At 40.2% G+C, this 15,362-nt stretch overlaps 2 non-coding genes across 2 annotated transcripts; both read right to left on the reverse strand.

The window, feature by feature from the left end:
* Positions 1–641: 641 nt before the first annotated feature.
* LOC113507062 lies at positions 642–798 on the reverse strand. The gene has a single exon (XR_003401791.1). It is a non-coding gene; the product is annotated as a 5.8S ribosomal RNA (ribosomal RNA).
* A 418-nt stretch (positions 799–1,216) lies between these two features.
* LOC113507063 lies at positions 1,217–3,119 on the reverse strand. The gene has a single exon (XR_003401792.1). It is a non-coding gene; the product is annotated as a small subunit ribosomal RNA (ribosomal RNA).
* Positions 3,120–15,362: the final 12,243 nt, after the last annotated feature.

Below are 15,362 nucleotides of genomic sequence, written 5' to 3' on the forward strand. Positions count from 1 at the left end.
TACTAATATGCTTAAATTCGGCGGGTGATCCTCCCTGATCTGAGGCCAACGATAAAAAAATGAGGCAGACGCGATATCCGTCAGCGTTACGACGACGCAATCGGACACTAGAATAAAACGACGCTTTAACGGCGCTATTAGATTCTTATGAACGACTACGGCGTCGATGCGCTCTTCGGACGTCGAGTCCGCCTACTAGTATCTCGAACGATATACGGACATGTGTTTATGTCGAACACGTAGACATTGTATACTAGGACCTTGAGCACCTCGACCCCCTCTGGTTAGTTAGACCGACCGAAGGGTCGCGATCGCGCAGACGCATCTCGACGAGACGTCGAGACGCATGATACGCTTACTCGCGATCATTGTACGTCCGTCGCGTAAAACGCAAATACACGTCGTTAAATGTGCAAGAGCGTCAGACACGTCGTTCGACAAATGTCCTATCTATCGTATAGAGCGTTATTTTTGAACGGACCGTCGGTAACAACGTTCAACCCGAAAGAGCGAAGCGTAAACAGCGACGACACTTATCAAGCGAAACGGACCGACGGATGGCCGTCAAATGCGCTTCTGGATCGTATCGTATAGGGATACGAGATCATAATGCGCAATGTGGCATGTTTACTTTATACAGCCGGCCCTCAGACAGGAGTGGTCCTGGATGTGTCTCCACGGACCGCAATGTGCGTTCGAAATGTCGATGTTCAAATGTGTCCTGCAGTTCACACTATGACGCGCAGTTAACTGCGTTCTTCATCGACCCGCGAGCCAAGTGATCCACCGTCCAGGGTAATAGTTTTACAAAATTATTACCCATGTTACGATAAATAAAGAATTTTTTTTTTTTAATATATCTAAAAAAAAAAAAAAAAAACATTTACCCCCGTCGCGGAACACCGCGTAATCTGCAACGAGAGAGAGTGAACGTTAACGAACGCGTATCCACCTAAAGCTTATATGTTTCTCACGGTTTGCGGATTTTATGTTAAACCGTATCGTAACGAAGCATAAAACTCTCGATTGTACGCGACGCGAGACGAACGACCGGCGCGCCCGGACAGTTAAGCCATGGAACGCCTGTCGGTTCGGTCTCTTTTTAAAAGTTCATCGATACGATTGGATAAAAGTGTCGACGAACGTTTTAAGTATTTGGAGAACATTAATGTGACATCGTTTCGCGTACGCAGTGCACGTTAAAACGGTACATCGTTAATGATCCTTCCGCAGGTTCCCCTACGGAAACCTTGTTACGACTTTTACTTCCTCTAAATGATCAAGTTTGGTCAACTTCCCAGCAACGCCGACGGCCGTGAAGCCACCGCGTGTCGGTCCGAAGACCTCACTAAATCATTCAATCGGTAGTAGCGACGGGCGGTGTGTACAAAGGGCAGGGACGTAATCAACGCGAGCTTATGACTCGCGCTTACTAGGAATTCCTCGTTTATGGGGGATAATTGCAAACCCCAATCCCCAGCACGAAGGAGTTTCAGCGGGTTGCCCGGGCCTCTAGGCCAGGGAGAACATGCTGATTCCTTCAGTGTAGCGCGCGTGCGGCCCAGGACATCTAAGGGCATCACAGACCTGTTATTGCTCAATCTCGTGCGGCTCGAAGCCGCCGGTCCCTCTAAGAAGAATTTTAATACGTCGCCAGTGAGTTGCGTGACGCGTAGCCACGCACACCTAAATGACGACGCCTATTTAGCAGGCTAGAGTCTCGTTCGTTACCGGAATTAACCAGACAAATCGCTCCACCAACTAAGAACGGCCATGCACCACCACCCACCGAATCAAGAAAGAGCTGTTAATCTGTCAATCCTTCCGGTGTCCGGGCCTGGTGAGATTTCCCGTGTTGAGTCAAATTAAGCCGCAGGCTCCACTCCTGGTGGTGCCCTTCCGTCAATTCCTTTAAGTTTCAGCTTTGCAACCATACTCCCCCCGGAGTCCAAAATCTTTGGTTTCCCGGAAGCTGCCCGCCGAGCCATTGTAGTAACGTCGGCGGATCGCTAGATGACATATTTACGGTTAGAACTAGGGCGGTATCTAATCGCCTTCGAACCTCTAACTTTCGTTCTTGATTGATGAAAACACCTTTGGCAAATGCTTTCGCTGATGTTCGTCTTGCGACGATCCAAGAATTTCACCTCTAACGTCGCAATACGAATGCCCCCAGTTATCCCTATTAATCATTACCTCGGAGTTCTGAAAACCAACAAAATAGAACCGAGATCATATTCTATTATTCCATGCACGAAATATTCAAGCAGCATTTTGAGCCCGCTTTGAGCACTCTAATTTGTTCAAAGTAAAATTGTCGGCCCACCTCGACACTCACCGAAGAGCACCGCGATAGGATTTTGATATTGAACCGGCGTATTACCGCCGGCTCACCGACGATATGCTCCGCAGACGTGTCAGTATCACCGCGGATGCGGTGCACCGACAGCGCGGCGCACAAATGCAACTACGAGCTTTTAACCGCAACAATTTTAGTATACGCTATTGGAGCTGGAATTACCGCGGCTGCTGGCACCAGACTTGCCCTCCAATTGTTCCTCGTTAAAATATTTAAAGTGTACTCATTCCGATTACGAGGCCTCGTAAGAGTCCCGTATCGTTATTTTTCGTCACTACCTCCCCGTGCCGGGAGTGGGTAATTTGCGCGCCTGCTGCCTTCCTTGGATGTGGTAGCCGTTTCTCAGGCTCCCTCTCCGGAATCGAACCCTGATTCCCCGTTACCCGTGACAACCATGGTAGTCGCAGAAACTACCATCGAAAGTTGATAAGGCAGACATTTGAAAGATGCGTCGCCGGTACTGGACCATGCGATCGGCAAAAGTTATCCAGATTCATCAAAATTAACGACTTCAGACACATGGCCATCCGTCGATTGGTTTTGATCTAATAAAAGCACTCATCCCATCACTGGTCAGAGTTCTGATTGCATGTATTAGCTCTAGAATTACCACAGTTATCCAAGTAACTGAGTAAGATCTAAGGAACCAAAACTGATATATTGAGCCATTCGCGGTATCGCCTTAATACGGCTTGCACTGAGACATGCATGGCTTAATCTTTGAGACAAGCATATAACTACTGGCAGGATCAACCAGGGAGCTTCATTCATATGAAAGACGTTCTCGTTCGTTTCGATTTTCGATTGCGGTGGTACACACGTATACCGTCCTCTCTCTATATCGATACTTACGAGAAATCCTCATTCCCGCGCGTCGACGGATTAACGCAGACGCTTGTACGGGCGAGCTCGTATAATAATTGAGACGAATATTGTTTTCGACGACGACGACGACGACTACGACGACGCCTATAAGGGTACAATATAATGAAAAAACCCCGATGGTGAACGTTCGTATCGAGACACGATTTCATTCACTTTAATAATAATCTCGGTTAACATAATAAAATACGTCAAACAACGATTTAATTGCCCGGATTGTACAGAGTCCGTATTCACTATATTCATTGTTTAGTTTATATATGTAATCATATAATAATGCGTATATAGAACAATACTATTTACACAAAATAAATAATCGTGATTGAACTCGCGAAAGATTCACATTAGCGTATCCGTGCGCGTTTGAATCGATCACGTCACGATTAAAGTCATATTTTATAACATTTGAACCGTTAACGAATCGTAACGTTGTTACGAACCGACGGTCCACACAGTTGAAGTTACACAAACGCACAACACACACAGTACTACACACTTACATACTAATATATATATATACACTTATATATATATATATAATAATATGTATGTGTGTTGATCATCTTCATAATAATATTACTACATGTGTGTGTCGTCCATTTTTCGTTCGTAGACGACATTCAGCGACTTAACGTGAAACACACTAACATAATAATGTTCGCGTGTCAACGTTAAGTCGCTGAAAGCTGCGCACGCGCACGCGCACAACATCATACGTGCGCGCATCTGCGCGCGCCGCATGACATTGTTGCAAACTTAAACGTATATAGTATCGGAGGAGAAATACGTTATACGATGAGATATCCACGTACCAAGCGACCGAGTGAACTGAAAAGTTTCGAGATCAGCAGATCAGGGATCGTCGGTGGTGTCATTCAAACACTACCTACCCTCGAGGTGAGTGAAAGCCGACAGTGGAGACCTAGCCCCCGCCCCTACCCTCCCCCCTCCGCTCCTCCCCCACCCACCCAGATATTGGTATTGAATATGTTGAGAGGGTGGCCTCCATCAACCTGAAGAACTAACATCGACCACCACAAAAGAACCTGAGGCGCTGCAGAGCGGGGGTGTGTGGCCGGGGGGGGGGGGGGGGTGCCTGGGTGTTTGTCTAGGTTCAACGACTTGGTGAGTGTTTGAGTCTTCATTGGTGTGGTGTGACACAGACGCCTATGAAGGCAGGAACGCAAGCACCCCCCCCCCCCCCGCGCGAGCGCGCGTGCCTGCTGGGTTTCTGGTTACTACTACTACTACTACTACTACTACTAGTTAGTAGGTACTATAATACATATATGTATGCATAGTTAGAGATGCGTTTAAGACGCTAAGATCACCCACCATGATATATTTTTTTTGCATTTATATTGTAGTTAGGTAGGTAGGTACCTAGTATGTATGTTCGTTCGAGGTGTGTTCTCGCTCTCAAGCGGCTTGTCACAGCTTGCCCGTGCCGTCGTGGTGTATATGTACGAAGTGAGAGTGCGAGTTAGTTTCGTTTAGCGTTCTTGTTGTGTTATTCGTTTGTTTACATCTACATATCTATGTAATATATTGTCTGAGCGCTTGCTTGTTTCGTTGTTGTATTATTGATATTACGATCGAGATTTACAGGAGGAACGGCTAATAGACGTCAGTTATAATCGATGTAAACTTCATTTGTATCGAGAGAAAGATTATTTTTTTAAATTTCGATGTTCGTTACCGTTCGTGTATTAATTTTTTTGACCCGTTACCTTGACAAGTATTGTTTGTGATGGGACAGTACAAAACATAAACTATTAGTAAAACATCGATTAAATTAGGTACTTGAGACATTTGGAGAACAGAATTATGTGATAGGTGAAAACTATCCGCAGTGCTAAGGATCATGGATTAAATTTTATATGAACTTCGGCTACGGAATGGCCGAGACTGACTCGCACTTGGGGGAATTTTATTATTTTAACTGCGAATAGCGCCATCTGTGACAAAGGCACGCTACTACGATAAACAACTCCTTCCGTCGCAAACGTTAGTGTTAACGTGGCGTCTAGTCGCGCTCTACGCTTCTAGCGATTTAGTACAGCAACACCTTCATAGATGGCGCTAAATTCAGTAAAAAAATATTTTCAAAAATCGATGAAAATAAAGTGGATTTACAAAATACACCTATCAGAGATGCTCAGGATTTTTTTTCTCGCTTATAGACCGGATAGATTCGGAGTTATGATCAAAAGAAGAAATTTTATAAAAAAATGGTAAAAAAACTAACTTCCCGTAGTTTTTAAGGTTCCTTACCTCGAAAGGCATGTAGCGGGACCCTTATAGCATCAGTTTGTCGTTTTTCCGTTTGTCTGTCTGTCAAGTCCTTTTTTCTCAGAAACGCGTGCAGGTATCAAGCTGAAATTTATACCGGATACTCAGGCCTAGAATCTCTTAAATCTGTGAAAAAATTAAACATTTACGCCAACGCAATTAAAAGATACAGCTATTTTCTCTCTAAAAGTTTTTGACACTCCCTAGGGAATCTAATCTTGTTTTTTTTTTTTGATATACTTATATATCATAGCGACTGATCTGTGCGGATCCCTCGGTAAAACAGACCGACTCGCACTTGGCTAGCTTTTCTTCTCAAAACTACCATATTGGTACAGAGAGCACGACGATACATACAATGTGTCCGATGTTCAATTCTCCGTTCAGAGCTCCGAATCTCCAAAGGAAACCCTTATAATGTCATTTTATTGTTCGTCACTTATTTGTATGTCTCTTATCGCAGAAAAGTAAGGAGGTACCTGTCTAGAAATATGAGCTCCGTTTTTTAAATTAAAACATTTTCAAATGTAATTTCGTATAAATAAGTTTCATGTGCACACTATCTTAAGCACGGAACCCGCGGTGGGCGAGTCCGACTCGCACTTGTTCAGTTATTATTTGTAACTAGCAGCCGCGACTCCGCGTGGACTTTAGTTTAGAGAGCGCGGTGGTTCGCCTTTCCGTAGGAATACCGGAATAAAATAAAGCAGAAACTATCCCCCTTAACCCGGCTTCCTTAAAATGAAAATACCGAAAATCCTCTGTGCACATATTTCAAAGCGGTACTGCACGGATAAACGAGTGGTTGTGGTCACCACGCCAAAACTCAAAGTGCGCGACTTGTCCAACGTGCGGTTCGATCCCCGCGCAGGACAAGCATTTGTGAGATCCACGAATGTTAGGCGAGTCAACTTGACACTGCATAAATAACCAAGCCTAGTTTTATGTGTAACTATAAGTTTCTGGCCTCTACCGTTCGAGCCCAAAGGATATCCAAAAGTCATGTTGTAATGAAACACCCTTTGAATATTTATTTTCAGTATTCCGTTCCCGAGTGATACAAAGTAAGCCAAAGTATTACTGAGTCTCCGCTATCTGTTTGTCCGTCCGTCAGACACCACAACGGTCCGTCCGGTATCTCGAGAACCGTGTCACGCAGGCAGTTGCGAAATTCATAGGTGAAGTATTACTAATGCCAGTATTACAAAAAATAAAATAATCAAGAAGTGGAACATCTAGAACACATACACATTAAGATCGAGGTTAAGCAATATTGTCACGGTCATAAATTTGATAGTGGGTGAGAAACATTAATTTGAGGATGGGTCCCGAACATATTTATCCGTCATTAATTGCACCGAAAATAGGTGTGAACGAGCTCTAGCAAGTAGATCTTTACTAATACATTATAAACCGCAAACTGCCACTTACCTTCCATTATTAATGTTTACTTATCAATAAGTTAATTTAAAAAGTACTAAATAAGTAAAGCATCGATCGAAGCTCCGTATTTCTTTGAGGGTTAAATTAATTTCTGCTACGGAACCCGTCATGGTCGAGTCTGACTCGCATTTTATTATTTTAACTGCGAATAGCGCCATCTGTGACAAAGGCACGCTTCTATGATAAACAACTCCTTCCATCGTAAACGACAGTGTTGACGTGGCGTCTAGTCGCGCTCTAAACCTCTAGTGAGTAAGTACAGCAACGCTTTCGTAGATGGCGCTAAATTCCGTAAAAAAAATATTTTCAAGAATCGATAAAAATAAAGTGGATTTACAAAATACACCTATCAGAGATGCTCAGGATTTTTTTTCTCGCTTATAGACCGGATAGATTCGGAGTTATGAACAAAAGAAGAAATTTCATAACAAATGGAAAAAAAACTAACTTCCCGTAGTTTTCAAGGTTCCGTACCTCGAAGAACATATAGCGGGACCCTTATAGCATCAGTTTATTGTCTTTCCATCTGTTCGCCTGTCAAGTCCCTTTTTCTCAGAAACGCGTGGAGCTAACCAGCTGAAATTTATACCGGATACTCGGGCCTGCAGTCCCTTAAAGCTGTTAAAAATTTAAACTTCTAAGACAACGCAATAAAAAGATACAGGAGTTTTATCGCTAAAAGTTTTCGACACTCCCTAGGAAAGGATATAAATATTATTAAAAATAACCTATTTTGTTCACCCTACCGCACTGTTAATGACAGCTATGACGTCACAATACGGCGCAAAGATTCCACAGAGAGTACATTATACATATTATATCTTAGATCCTATTCTCATTTGGAACCGAACCCTTAAAAACAAAGACGATAGGTATAACGTTTTCGTCCAAGCTTTTAAAAATCTCTTAATTATAAATGGGCTTGTTTACCATATTAACTATCAATTAGAAGGTATAATTAATAATATCCGCTACACGAACGTTTATTAGCGGTACGAAATTCCCGGACGACGTTCGTTCTCCTTTCATAGTTAGCTGTCAAATCTGTCAACTGACAGACAGTTAATAGTTGACAATCGTAGTGAAGTTGCCTAACGAAAATTAATCGATTCTTTAAAAACATCGAATAAGTTAGTAAAGGTAATGAAATAAGATTTATCGATTTTAGATTTGTATATTAAATTGCCAAGAAAAGAGTAATTTGTAAATACATGATGATAGTCCTTACCTCTTCCTGCTGATTATGGATACGGCATACAGATACGGCATACAGACATACAGGAAGAGGCACCCTGGTGCATGCTGTTTACCAATGACATTGTTCTGGTTGTGAATGATGGACCCGAGGTCCAGAGCAGACTTGAGGTGTGGCAGCGGAAACTGGAGAGTGTTGGCTTGAAAATCGTTCTGCGATTCAGTCCCGAAGCTATAACGCTTGATGGCGTGCACCTTCCAGTCTGCTCAGACTTCCGGTATCTCGGTTCACTCATTCAAAGCGATGGTGAAATAGATCGGGCGGTCAAGCATCGAATTAACATAGGATGGATGAAATGGCGGCAGGTAACGGGAACCACTTGAGGGGAATATCTATAAGACCATGGACTGCTACCTGCTTTCCTGTATCGATCGGAGTGTGGGCGACAAAAGGGATAAATGAAAGAGTTAAGGGGAATGTGTGATGTTACGAGAGCAGATAGAGTAGGAAATGAGTATGTAAGGGGAAGTTTGAAAGTGGCACCGGTTCCGGAATGAGAGTCATGACGTGGTGAGGAAGGTGTTGAGTATGTATGTGGATGGATATATCGGAAGAGGACGACCAAGGAAACGATGGATGGATTGTGTGAAAGACGGTATGGCTGCAAAGAGTGCTTCTTGTGAGATGACGTCAGATCGAAAGTTATGGAAGGAGAAGATCCCAAAGATGATGATAATGATACCTAAAGTCACTTTTGTGGTTTTTGGACATTGGAAGATGCGAAAAAGAAATAATAACAACAAACAACGGGCTTAACGAAAACGAAAAACTTAACAAAACAATAACAAAATTCACAATCAACAAAAACTTAAAAACTGAAAACAAACACAAACGGCATACAAGGCAGATTCACGTCGTTCTGACGTTTGACGATTGCGATTTGCAATACGATCACAAGATGGACGCTCCGACTCATCGATTTGATTTCGATGCAACAGTGTCAATCTCTATTGACAAAAGTTCCGTTCCATGCATCTGACATTGGTATGACATAATTTCATCTTTGTTAAAATTGACATTTTTTTAATACATAACAGTTAATAACATAAATAATATCTGTTCCGTTATTAATTATTTAATTAGTCTTTTGGTCAACGTTTTGTTGGAAACTCGGATGGCAGGTGACTCGTCCGGGAAACCCTAGCTGCAGCCGCGTTGGTATTACTCGTTTCATCGAGCCCCTCATTAAACACTCTATGCGAAGTTTGTCGCAATGTCTGCTCACCTAAAACAGTCTGTTTACAATGGTCCTTTGAACGGCTGTGGTTTGTCAATATAACTTGCTAAAACAAATGGGCGCGTGTTTACTTATTTGGTGACTATATAATACGTATGGCGTAATTAGTTAGCATGTTACCAGCGCATATTTCTTTAATGAAATGTTTTAAAACCAATTTCTCAGACTTATTGGCATATTAATTGCATGCAACTGTTTTAACAATGCTTTTGTCATGACTATGGTGTGCAAAACCCATATATTGTATCATGTGAATTTCGTAACCCTAGCCTCATTTCTATTTGATAGGTGTATGGAGAACGCTACATATTCAATAGTAATTACTATCATGATATTGGCAGCACAAGATCGTGATAAATGCTGTGAGAACCACGTTTGAACCACGTTTTATAGATTGATCACGCTAATGATTAGCATTGAAATAGCTACCTGTAATCAAACGCTCTTAATCAGGTGGCATCACAATGTCCGGTCAAAAACCGTCGCAATATTGACATAATCCGTTCGAAATCAAATCAAGTCATATAAGTGTGGTTAACGAAATAAATGGCCTACATAAAAGTAGGTTGATCTCCATGTAAGGCCGAAGTTAGCAATCGGGTGATTAGTGTGTATTTATCATCCCGGTGTGAATGCCTGTAGATATTGATCGTGTTTTGTCTCACCTCAGTATAACAAAAAGCGCAATGAGGCCGCGTGGCTAGTCGGTGGCAGCTGGTGAGCTCGTCCGCATGGTGCCGGCTCTTTACGTCATAGCACTACCACGCGACACCGGTGCACCCAGCGGATCATGTCCTGGAAACAAACATATGTTATTTTTTGTAACTATAACCGCGTTAGTGAATTTAATCCTTGTGTCGCGGGAGGCTTAACAAGCATTCAAGTTATACGCATAAAGACACCTAATACCTATTATGTTATATTCATTACGGTTCTGTACACGAAGAGTGCCGAAAGAATCCTACTTACAATCTTTGGTTGTGTGTCATCGTATTTCATGAACCGAAGATGATAGAGTTGACATATTTGCAATCTATGAAGAAGAATTGTCAGTTAACTGGTAGGAACTTTTACCAATTATGTATAATTTATTTTGTAAAGAGAACAGTCAGTATTTATTTCCTTCGTGGGAATCAACTGCAATTATAATATGCTTGTCAACACGAAATGCCCGCACGACCTGTCCACAGGATTTAGGTTTCGTCACAAGCGAACACCTTTTCCGTACTCCCCACCAGTTGATGTGAACGATAGAGCCATGTTTAACATTTAACTAGTTATGTGTACATTATTATTATGTAAGCTATCTACTTGATGTATGAATGACGATTTCATAAAGTTGTATAGTTCGACCCTCCAGATAATCTTAAGGTTATTAAAATGTTAAATGTATTCAAGTGCGTGTATTAAGATCTCATTGTTACTAAGTAGAACTTTATTTCGGATTAAATTTATAAGTTCTGTAGTAAAAGTTGTATTGAAAGGGAATTTATTTGACAGGGCAATCACCCGGTGACCATGTGGCAAGGTGATTGATACAGTTTGGGAAATACACGAAACTTATAGTAATCAAAATATTGTAAAAAACTACTTGAATTTTTAATGATATTCATAAACTATCTTATAATTGCTTTTTGTGATTGTATTTGACTTAATAAGTCTTCAAAGATCAACCACCGCGTTCTTTGATTTGATTCACTGTTTCTATTTACTGAAAAGAAAAGTGTCAAGGGTTTCACACAAATTATTTAATCTACATCAAGTTCTTACAAGTAAAACAAAATATACCGCGTATTACCAAGTTCATTGCTTTATATTATTCTTTAAATTCATGAAAGTTCATTTGGATACAGATACATAAGGTCATAATACAGTTCCGTTCACTTATCATATTTCCATGTAAGGTGAGTCGCACTTGTTTTCCACAAAACTTTGTTTACTAAGCAACTTAAACAACTTAAACCATTTGTAAATGCGTGTGGTCATGGAAGCCCTGTGCTTCCAAAAACTAAATTATAAACTAAACTAAAAAAATGAGGTACTGGTATTAAATATAGTGTATCCTGAGTGAATTTCCCGCCACACCAGGCAACTGCGTGAGATATATTCCAACACAGGTTTTCTCTGTGTTCCCTTACTCTCACAGCCCGACGGTACGGCAATCTGATACGCCTGGAAAGAGATCAGGAGCTGGACCCAAATTTATACGTGGCTTCCGAAACACTAAAGCTATTCGTTCCGCAGTTGATATATTTATTCTACAATCTAAGTACAAAAAAATCGAAAAGTCGGTGCGTGTCGAGATCTTTGACTTGTCAGTCCTGTGGTCTTCCCACTAGGTGAATATAAAGCCTGTTACTACAATAATAATCTAGATTTCCATTAGCAGAATCATTTTGAGAATTGGTTACAGCGTCCCGAACTTTACCTATTTATAATATTTGTATAGATAAACAATAATTGATGGAGTGAGTTAGTAGTTCCCGCAGAGATTCAAATTGAAATTGTACCACAGCACGTAGCGCGGGTTTGGCTACATTTAGTTTAGTCGGCGTATTATTCCATAATCCCATACCCATACTATAGGTCATCAGTCTATGTAACCTAATATTAGAAGCATAATAATTTAATATATGTATTTTGTAAAAGCAGACTAATTACTTGGATGAGTCCAAACAATTTCAATTCTCTTTAAATTTAAATTAATATTCTATAACTATGATAATTTAAACGTTAAAATAATAAATATAAAGGGTTCCGTACGAATATGCCAAAGAAAAGAATTTTGCGATAAATATAATGTAAGCCTTCAAATTGACGACCACACACCATTGCCTGTATTTTTTTGAGTATATTATTTGTTGTTATAGCAATGACGGAAATATATAATCAGTTAAGTCGATCTAGCTATCACGGTTTGCAGACAGAGGGACCGACGAATGTAGGGACAGCGGAGTAGGTACTACGGTTCAACTGTAATAAGGTTTCGATTTCACTCTTTGGATACGGTACAATTAAAATGGACTAATCTCCTGAGCTATATAATTTCTTAATTATGTAGGTAGTTATTTACCGCGGCGCTAGACGATAAAGCACTAAGTTTGCATATATTGTGTCGATAGACAGTCACGATTGAACAATCGTGACGTTACACCACGTCTGTTCAATTCATTAAGCCCAAAATAGCAAACTATAATGAAGTAGACAAATAATTACTGATTCCAGTAAAATGTTACTTGTTTTTATTTATCTTTCAAATGTTTGATGGATTTTAAGTTTCGAATAGACATTATTAAAAAAGTTTTCTAATAAATAATTTGGAGCATCATTTTCTGGCTGGTAAGAAAAGTTTTGGCAGCTGTCCTGTAGCGTAAAGAGGTCTTAAGCAAAATAAGATTTATTATTTTATGTGTGCTCCAGTTCGTTTTGTAGTCTGTGTCAATGTTTGAGAACATTATAGAAAAAAAAACATTTTTTTTATAATATCTTGGCCGTTCAATTATTTTTTATGGCTATCTATTTATAGTTCAGCAACAACGTAGCTTTGTAGGCCACGGCGTCTTTACCTATGACCTTAATAGGGGTCACTTTGCACGACTACAATGCACAACCTGTCAAAGCTATTCGCCAATTGTTGGCTATTATCTGATGACTTTTACATAACACAAATTCATTATAAATTATACGTCTTTGACAGGCGATTATGAAAATATGTAATGTTCGTTTAATAAACGAATAAAGGTATATTTTATACAGACGTAATCTAACTTAAGAGAAATGCGTTCGTCGGTGTTGCACGTAGTCTGCACACGAGAAGGACATTAATCAAGTAGCTCTGTTCACATACTCGTAACTTGGTAAATTCAATTTTCCTTAGTTATTTTCACAGCAAAATGTAGAAAAAAGTATTATCTTTCAAAATTATTTCATCAAAGACAGTAGAAACGCCTTTTCTTTATTTTTAAATTGGCAAGATTTAAGATTTTGAACGAGAAAACAACAGGCAACATAATATGTTGATAATATTCAGTCTTGACAAATATTTGATATTTTGAAAAAGCAACGCACCTTAAATATCGTATTTGGAAAATATGTACGAAATCCATTAAAAGGTCACATAACTTACGTGTCGTGTCTGTTTTGCCGACTTTTTGGATGGAGCGCGAGAAACCGCCAGTATTTCTATGGGGACAAATAATTTGCAGAAATCAAGTTATGTTTAATGGGCGATGGCAAAATAGGTTGGGTCATCTCATTAAGGTGATTGAGAATGTTAAAGTTGATAACTCGTTGAATGCCATCAGACCGGTTGTTGGGCGGTGTAAATGTCGCCGGGGCTCGCGTACACGCATCTAGTGTGAGATAACTTATATTTCATGATTTTTTAACGCGTCTGTCTATCGCCGAGTGGGCAGGCCGATATGTGAAAGTAGTCAATGTGTTAATAGGCAATAAGCGCAGGCCACGAGGTCGTACTGTTTAGATCTATAACTAATATAACCAATTGTGAATGTGGGAGTAGGTACCTAATTTAGACTTCTAGATAAATTATTATCGAGAAAAAATAAGCAGTTTAATCTTACAAGCACTGAACGTTTTGCTTTATATATGCTTTTAATTTAATCATAATGTTCAGTGTGTTTTATTAAGAACTTGTAGCAAGTCATTTCGGGTATAAAAATATTTCACCAAATCGACACACGGCACTTGAATCGTGATCATATCCGAATACGGAAATAACGTATCGGCGATAACCGATCTTTGAGATATATTTAATGAAAGTGAGATAATTTAATCTGGGTGACCAGACTATTGTCTGGTACAAATGGCCGACCTCAAGACAGTGCGGGGTCGCAAGCCTCACGCCCCGACCTCGCCTGCCAAATAATAACCAATCACAAATGCCAATAAATGTTCACCTACTGAACCGCTAATACATAATGAGCAAACATTATATCAAAAGTATATCATGCTTCGGTTGCCACGTGGGGCGCCATTAACAGATAGTAAATTCCTGCATTTCAATGACAAAAGTATAGTTAATATCGCCTAATGAAGTATTGTTCGAAATTATTCAATATTAAACGTGCACTACATATTACGTTAATATTTTTAACCAAGGTAAGCTAATTGAATATAACAAGACCTCCTTTTAATGGTCGATGACCGTAAAAAGAATTCCTTAATTGATGAATTACTAAATGTTTCGGTAAATCGGATTGCGGGAGATTACCTTGCACGGGCACACCAGAAGATTCGGTCGGCCGTTCAAGTAGATTATGTGCGAGCTTACTGATTGCTAATACTATGTTTGCTAGTACACTCCATTAGCGAAACGAATCGTAATTTATGTTATTTGCACGTTTCATCCTCATTGTTTGTGAGCCTTGAAACCTTGACGAAACAAGATTAAGGCTATTCTTTGCTCAATTCAGTAGGTGCGTTACATTCGACGAGTTTCCGCATTTCAAAATCAAGCAATAGTTATTTCAGAAAACCGCATTGGTGAACAGTGAGACTAAATTAATACATACTTTAGATTTAGAATTATACACGGTGCAAGAAGCTTTTGAAATTGGCCAAATCTAAAACATATTAATTCTTTGAGATAACTGACCCCGAAAATTCTGAATTGTATAAAAGCGTTTAGCTACCACGCAAATCGGCACATCAATTTTTAACGTTCATTTAAGTTAACAAACAGAATGTTAAAGATAACGAGCGTATCAATAGCGCCAATCGCTTACTCTATTGGTATTTGCAGCAATTATTATCGAGTTTTCCTGGTGTAATAATTTCCTTCGAAGGAATTCCTATACCGACGCAGGCGTAGCGTTTTCACTTAAGTGCGGCTCTTGGGAAACTTTGCACGCATTGCTTAATCGTCATCGTAA

Source organism: Trichoplusia ni, unplaced genomic scaffold (genome assembly GCF_003590095.1).
Source record: "Trichoplusia ni isolate ovarian cell line Hi5 unplaced genomic scaffold, tn1 tig00000490, whole genome shotgun sequence".
Lineage (NCBI taxonomy): Eukaryota > Metazoa > Arthropoda > Insecta > Lepidoptera > Noctuidae > Trichoplusia > Trichoplusia ni.